Raw genomic sequence first — 8,117 nt, forward strand, 5'->3', positions numbered from 1 at the left:
TTTAAAATGAGTTCACTCTCTGTTGATTTTGGCCCCTCAGTAAAGTGGTCCCAAAGGTAAAGACTGGGTTGTAGTCATTTACTTCAGAGGTTGGCTGAGTTGGCTTCTGTGACATGGGAAATTTTTTCCACACTTAAAAAAAAAGGAGGATCTTTTCAAATCCTACATCACAAAACTAATACATAATTTTCTTTACCTCACAAAATAACTTCTAACAAAAACCAAGGCAATTTTAAGAAGTAAATTTGAAAATTCAGAGCACAAATAATTTTTTCATGTGCTGAATATTTTTTCTGATTTAGATAATTACATTGTACTTGTTAGTTTTTGTCAAGTTAACACAAAGTAGCCTTACCCAGAAGAAGGGATCCTCAACTGAGGAGGTCCTGAAGAGACCAGGACAGGCCATTGGTGAAAGTGCAGCCTCAGTTTCAGTGGAGACTCCAGCAAATTGGGGATATTGGAACCACAGACTAACCACCAAGGACAGTGGCAAGAGTGGAGAGGGGCAGGCTTGAGCCTGGGGGCAAGCTGTGTGCTGTGGACAGCAGTGTGGGAGGTATGGGAAGACACACGCCTTTTGGAGCCCAGAAGATCATGAGTGAGTTCCAGATGTCAGACATTGAAATACACTGTCGGACTTTCATTTTGCTTAAGTGTGCCTTGTTATTCCCTTTGGAAACAAAGTATGTGACTTATTTTTTATTTTATAGGAGCCCATAGTTTAGAGATTTGGGATTTTTAAAAGAAAACTAAGAGTTCCAAATCTTTGGGATTTTTCACAAGAGAATAGGGCTTGACAGGGTGCACAAGACCTTTGAAAGCCCAAGCCAGACAAAAACCGGCATGGAGGGAGAGGTGGGCAAAAATCCCCAGCCCTAGCTGAGAAACTGTGGGCACATGAGAGTTAGTGTGATACTGAGTAAGTTTGCCAGGCCCCACATTATAGATCCTCAACCAAGTACATTTGGGGACACAAATTAGACTTGTTAATCCTTGAAAAAAAGAATAGAGACTGACTGAAGGTGGTATGGATTTGGGGATGGAGCTGAGAGGAGGTGAAGGAAGGATAGTGAGAGAAGGGTTCTGAATATCATCAAAATGCATTGTGTGAAACTCTCAAAGAATCAATAAAAACATTACTTAAAAGAGATTGTGGGGCTTCTAAAAGTGTAATGATATTAAAGTGAGCGTGGAGTTGAACAAGCAAGGAAAAAAAATAAGTATTTCTGTAGGAAACAGCATATTTTAAAATGAAGTGGAGATAATTTTTAAAGGTTAAAAATTCATTCAATTTTATGTCTTACAGGGTCTACACTGAGTTCAATATTGTATAATTGTATTAATTCAACCGTGAAAATAAGTATTTCTGTAGGAAACAGCATATTTTAAAATGAAGTGGAGATAATTTTTAAAGGTTAAAAATTCATTCAATTTTATGTCTTACAGGGTCTACACTGAGTTCAATATTGTATAATTGTATTAATTCAACCGTGAACCTAAAAATTTACAGGCACTTTTGAAAGAGATGTATCCTTACTCTGAAAATTGTTATTGAATATGTTGAAGCTGTAATGAAACGCTTCTTCTAATCATGTGGTTATTAAATTTCTTAAAAAATGTACACTGGGTCATTTGGTGCAATAAAAAGATCCTAGAAACACTTTATAGTCCTCAAAAATCTGTCATATATTGTGAGTGTTATTAATTATACCAATATTACTTCTACCTTGAACAAGATAAAAGCCTGACTAGTAAAATATGTTTTTAAAAGTGGGCCTTAACTCAGAGAACAGTAGTTCCCCTAGTTATCTGTTAGAATTGTCTGTTTCTGAGAACTGTCTTGATGGATCACTCTTATCCACTCAATCCATGAAGATGGAGCTATCTGTGTCCTCACCCTGAGCCAATGGAAACTCTGTTTCTCTCACTAAGTCCCCAGACCCCAACTCCTCACCCTTGTCAGACTACACCCATTATTTATTCAAAATGATTTCTCCAGTTTCTTTGGGGAAGTATAATTTCAAGTTCAGCTCCACCATTAATCCTAACAGACCATCTTGGTTTTTTCTTTTTGTTTTTGTTTATTTTTTAGTCTTTTTGAAACTGGGTGTCCCTGTAGCCCCAGCTGTCCTGAAACTCACTATGTAGACCAGGCCAGGCTTGAACTCACAGAGATCTGCCTGCCTCTGCCTCCTGAGTGCTGGGATTGAAGGAGTAAGCCACCATGCCCAGCATCCATCTGGTTTTTTAATCCTTACTTTACATTCATTCAATGTCTCCTGTCCTTCCTAACCTCCACTGTTTCCAATGAGTGGGTATGCTGCTTGCAGGGCAAGCATACCCACATTCATTCATTTTTGGATGGAGTACGAAACTGAGGTTGTCAAGGAGACAACCCCATCATCACAATCAAGAGCTCATGGTTTTGTTGGGCTAATTAAAATTCATTAGTCTGGATTGCATCCACTATTAAAAGTCATTCCTACAATACACCAAGAAAAAAGTGTATAATATAATTCTCTATTAATTACAGAAGGAAAATTTAAAGGCAACTTAGTAATGAATTGCACATTTTGTAAAACTTCTGTAAAAAGATGTTGCATCTTCTATCTAATCATCCATTAAATTCAGGTCTACAAAAGTTGGATGAATTTTCTTCTATTCAAAGGGGAAAAAACTTGTTAAATGGCATTTATTTGAAATAGTACCTCAATTATTTGCATCAGCACAGAAACTTGAGCTAAAGTAAAATTAATGTAGAATCTTAGAAGTTGGACTAGCTGTCAGAAAAGCCTATGCATGGATAAGACTAATGACAGCTTATACCTTGGCTCATAACCAAAGATGATCAAGGAGAGCACAACTGTAGAGTAGCTCAAAATAATAATGCATATTTTGCCTCTTCACAGGAAAGTAAAAGGTCTAACCCAAGCTCCCAGTTGAATACTTTTTATTTTAGTCATATATCTTGCACATTCTATTTCAATACCTGGTTCTAAGGATGAAGAAATAAACTACATTGGCACTATAGTTCTAAACTGTTTTGTTATGTGTGTGTGTGTGTGTGTGTGTGTGTATGTGGTTTTGCTTTTGTGCAGGTAATTACTACATTCTGTAATGGATAGTGATTCTGCACAAATGAACATAATTTTTAAAAAGACATAGAGACAATGCTGCATAGTAGATAGTGTTAGGAATAGGATTGGAATGAGGTACAGGTAGAAAAGGAAGAAAACAACCTCCAAGATTCAAATTGAACATGAGGGGTGGAAGCTGACCTGTGGGAATCAGCACAGAAACTGCACTGATTCAAGTGGTAGGCAAACTTTACATATTTGTAAAGGTCCTGGGGCCTGATAAGGCCGAAGGGCCAGTTTTCAGAACAGGTATTGCTTTATGGCTGGGGAGTGGGATATCCAGGATCATAGTTTCAAGGCAGGGGTTAACAATGCTCTGATAAAACCCAGGGACTGACAATACTCTGAAAAGACCTGTCAGTAGAACTGGTAGCTTATGACCGGTCAGGGGGGTTTTGTGCAATCTCCTTTTAGATAGGAGTGTCAGCTTGGTATTCGACTTGGAGGATTCAAACCTTTATGTGATGCAGCATGTTCATAGATATATTATGCCATCTCTTAACTCAGGTTTACCCTTTGTAAAACAATAAGTGGGTATTATAATCAGAAAATTGTTGTTTTAAATGATTGTAAGAATTTATTCGATTAATATAATAGACACAGGAAAGTTGTATAGTAGTAGTCATCAAATTGTTAATGCACTAAGTATTATAGCTCTCGTTTTCCAAAAGAAATACCTATTTATACTAAATCCTACTGTTAGATGTATTTTTGATAACCTAAATATGTATGCTATTTCTCACCTTTAAATTTATTCATTTACTCTTTTGTGTAGTGGAGTTGGAGATAGCACTCAAGGCCATGTTAGACAAATGATTTATCACTGAGCTACAATGGAAACTCCTTTCCAACTAATTTTGATTAGGTCCTGTGCAGGTGAGACATGTTGTCAGGAGGAATGGGGGACTAACTCTGTACCTCAAAGAGCCACAATTTTCCTCCTTTTATTTTTTCCTCTCCTCTTTTTCCATTCTTTTGTCCTTTGTTTATCGAAATTCACATACAAATTCAAGACATTACATTTACATAGACAGATAAGGGCAAAGCTCATGACATGAAGAAACTAATAGTTTAGTTTGAACAGTGGTTGACTGTATGAAAAATGAATTCAAGAGCCAGTTTCTATACAGCCTTGCTACTGTTATCCTAGAATTATATGCGTGAGTATAGAGAAGCTGATGTGGTGTGATTGCATGTATGATACCCATTTTAGTGGTACAGGTGAGGGAAGAGAGTGCCTTAGGGAAAGTGGCCAAGAAAAGTGAAATCGGATTCGGCCTGGGAACCTCTAGATTTGGGTGGGAGAGATGAGCTATTAGGAGGTGGAGAGGAATAAAGGGAAATATGGTAGAGAGGTTGAGTGTTGGTCAGTTTCACAGATGCAAGAAGTATGGGAGCCTGGTGGATAAAAGAGGCTAATTTGTAGGAGCTTTTTCAGCCCATGCAAAATCATGAGCTTTTGTGTCTGATGACCAAGGATGTCACCTTGGCAAACTTCTTGGTGCTTCACAAAAAAAGATAATAAGTGAATGTGGGTATACTTGAGAGTTAATATACCAAAGCTCTGAAAGGACTTCCAAATTCCTTCTATGAAGCCAGCATCACTCTAATATCAAAACCAGGTAAAGACACAGCCAAAAAACAAAACTATAAACTTATAAACTTAATGAACATAGATACAAAAATTCTCAGCAAAATACTTGCAAACTGTGCACAGATGTACATCAAAAAGAACATTCACCATGATCAAGCAGGCTTTACTCCAGAGATGTTTCAATATATGCAAGGCAATAAACACCATCAATCATGTAAATAGACTCAAAGACAAAAACCACATCATCTCAATACATGCAGAAAAGATGTTTGACAAAATTCAGCATGAATTCATGATAAAAGTACTAAAGGGAACTGGACTGGAGGGAACATACCTAAACATAATTAAAGCTGTATACACCAAACCTACAGCCAACATTATTCTAAATGTAGAAAAAAAAAACTCAAAGTATTCCCATTAAAATCAACAACGAGCTGGGCATGGTGGCACACACCTTTGATCCCAGCACTCAGGAGGCAGAGGCAGGCAGATCCCTGTGAGTTCAAGGCCAGCCTGGTCTACATAGTGAGTTCCAGGCCAGCTGGGGCTACAGGGAGACCCTGTCTCAAAAAGACAAAAAAAAAAAATCAACAACGAGATAAGGATGTCCACTATCTCCTCCTTTTTAGTATAGTGCGCAGGAGTAATGGGAAAAGAATAAGCCAAATTATCCCATTTTGCAGATGATATGATATTATACCTAGGAGATGCCAAAAATTCCATCAGGAAACTCATAGAACTGATCAACACTTTCAGTAAAGTGGCAGATTACAAAATTAATCTACAAAAATGAGTAGCTTCCTATAGACCAATAAAAAGCAATTGGAGAAAGAATCCAGGAAAAAACTCCCAGTCACAATAGCCACACACACACAAAAATATCTGGGAATAAATCTGACCAAAGACATCAAAGATCTCTACAATGAAAAATTTAAATCTTTAAAGAAAGAATTTGAGGAAGACACCAGAAGATGGAAGGCCCTCCCATGCTCATGGATTGGAAGAATTAATATTGTGAAAATGATCATCCTACCAAAAGCAATATACAGATTCAATGCAACACTAATAAAAATCTTCATGACGTAGTTCATAGAATTAGAAAAACCATATTTAAATTCATATGGAAGCACAAAAGACCCTGGGTAGCCAAAGCAGCCATGAACACAAAGAGCAAAGATGGGGGGATTACTATACCAGATCTCAAAGTATACTACAGAGTTCTAGTCATAAAAGCAGCATGATACTGGCACAAAATTAGACAAATCAATGGAACATCACTGAAGACCCAAACCTGAGTACATGCAATTTCAGCCACCTGATATTTGACTGTGTGCCAAGACCACACAATGGAGGAAAGACGGCATCTTCAGCAAATGGTCCTGGCAAAACTGGATCTACACCTGTAGAAGAATGAAACTAGACCCTCATCTTTCACTTTCACAAAAACCAACTCCAAATGGATCAAAGACCTCAATATGAAACTCTAAACTCTGAAACTACTAGAAGTAAACACTGGCAATAGCCTATAAATTATAGGTGTAGGAAAGGACTTTCTAAATCAGACACCAGTTGCTCAGGAATTAAAGTCAACAATCAACAAGTGGGACCTCACTAAACCCAAAATCTCCTGTAGAGCAAAAGAAACAATCAAGAAAGTGAATAGAAAACCCACAGAGTTGGGAAAAGTCTTCACCAGTGACAAATCTGACAGAGGTTTGACATCAGAATATATAAAGAACTCAAAAAAGAAAAAAGCAAGAAAGCAAATGATCCAAATAAAAGATGGGCTAAAGATCTAAACATAGAGTTCTCAAAGGAAGAAATAATAGGAATATAGAACAAGTGCAGTAATGCATTTGCCTCCACAGAGCTTACATTATAGCAGGTAAAACAGTACCCATATGCTTAAATAAGAGTGCACCAGAAGAAAAGTGTTGTGAAGAAAAATGAAGGAGAAAGAAGGTGCAGAGTGAAGGGAGGATCTATTTTATAAAGTGTGGTGAAGAGCTTCTAATGGGCCCATGTGAACAGAAGGCTGACTGGAGTGTGGAGGCCAATCCTACAATATAAAAGCAGGGCCGAAGATTAGGCACAACGGACAACCCAGAAAACCTTGAGACAAATATGTTCAGGAAAAATCAAGAAGACTCATATGACTGGAGCAGCCATTAGGTTAAGGCAATGCTGTGATTGGAAAACCATTTACATATCCTTCCAGATTTCCTGTGCTGTCTAGGTAAACTAGAATTTTCCTGTGTCTTTCTAGCTGACATAGAAGTGCCATAAATGAACCAACTTGTATGAGGGGACTGCAGGGAGCATGTTTTGGTGTTAAGGATGGTAAAAAAGCTTCAGTAGCTGATGCAAGTCCAATGTCCAAATGATCCAATTAGGATCAGACATACCTCAACAAATAGAAGAGAACTGTGTGACTTATTGGATGAAGTGCAATTTCAGAGAAAGGTAGTTTGGCTTCCTGAGACCATTGATTCTCTTTGGGAGAAAAAGAGGAAGAGTGAGCAAAGGAATAATGACAATAACCAATCAGTGTACTCAATAAAATATCTGAATTACAAATACTTCAGAGACTATTGAACTAAAAGGAACAAGTTCTCTTCAAAGTACTTAATGTTTTCTGTTTTACTGAGTAGAAATAGAAACTTGAGACACTGTGACATCATGTTTGGGTTTTTAAAGTACAATTTGTGTATGTCTGAGTTATGGTGTTCAAATTTTGTCTCTTGTTATATTGGTATATTTGGCAGTCTACACAAATAGAGATTTATGATAAAGCATATGAGCTGCCATGAATCCAAGCTGAAAATTTTGTAGCATTTAAACCACAAACCATCCTCAAGAGAAAAACCGTTCCAAATTTCTACAACTTTTCATTATTTTTAAGTTCCTGAAAATTTCAACTTTCACAATAATGTGGTAAACTTACGGTTCAAATTCCTCCCTGGGTCCCCCTTAATGCATCCCTGTGAGTCCTTCAGTTCCCAGAATTTAGCATTATCCACCAGTTGCTTTGGTGCCTAGTATCAGCCCCAGCCCGGTGGTATTGGATCTCAAGGTGGCTTCCTGCCTATCTGGAGCCTGGCACAAATAATATCAATATGTCATCCATGGATCCATGCTTCCTTCTAAGGCATGACCTAACTTTAAAAACTACAGTCCATGTCTGAAGACATGAGCTCATATTCCATCCTCACTGCAGGACATCTGCTCTCAAGTTTTATGTGGCTACCTCCAACATCTCTCACTCTCTTCAGCACCAGCAAATCATTTGTTTAAACAAGACTCTGCTTTCTGGGAAGGTGCTCCAAAACCATTACTGCCGCTTCTGCGGCTGTCACTTTGCTGAATCATATCCCAATATTCTT

This window comes from Nannospalax galili, unplaced genomic scaffold, assembly GCF_000622305.1.
Source record: "Nannospalax galili isolate Female #2095 unplaced genomic scaffold, S.galili_v1.0 scaffold522, whole genome shotgun sequence".
NCBI lineage: Eukaryota > Metazoa > Chordata > Mammalia > Rodentia > Spalacidae > Nannospalax > Nannospalax galili.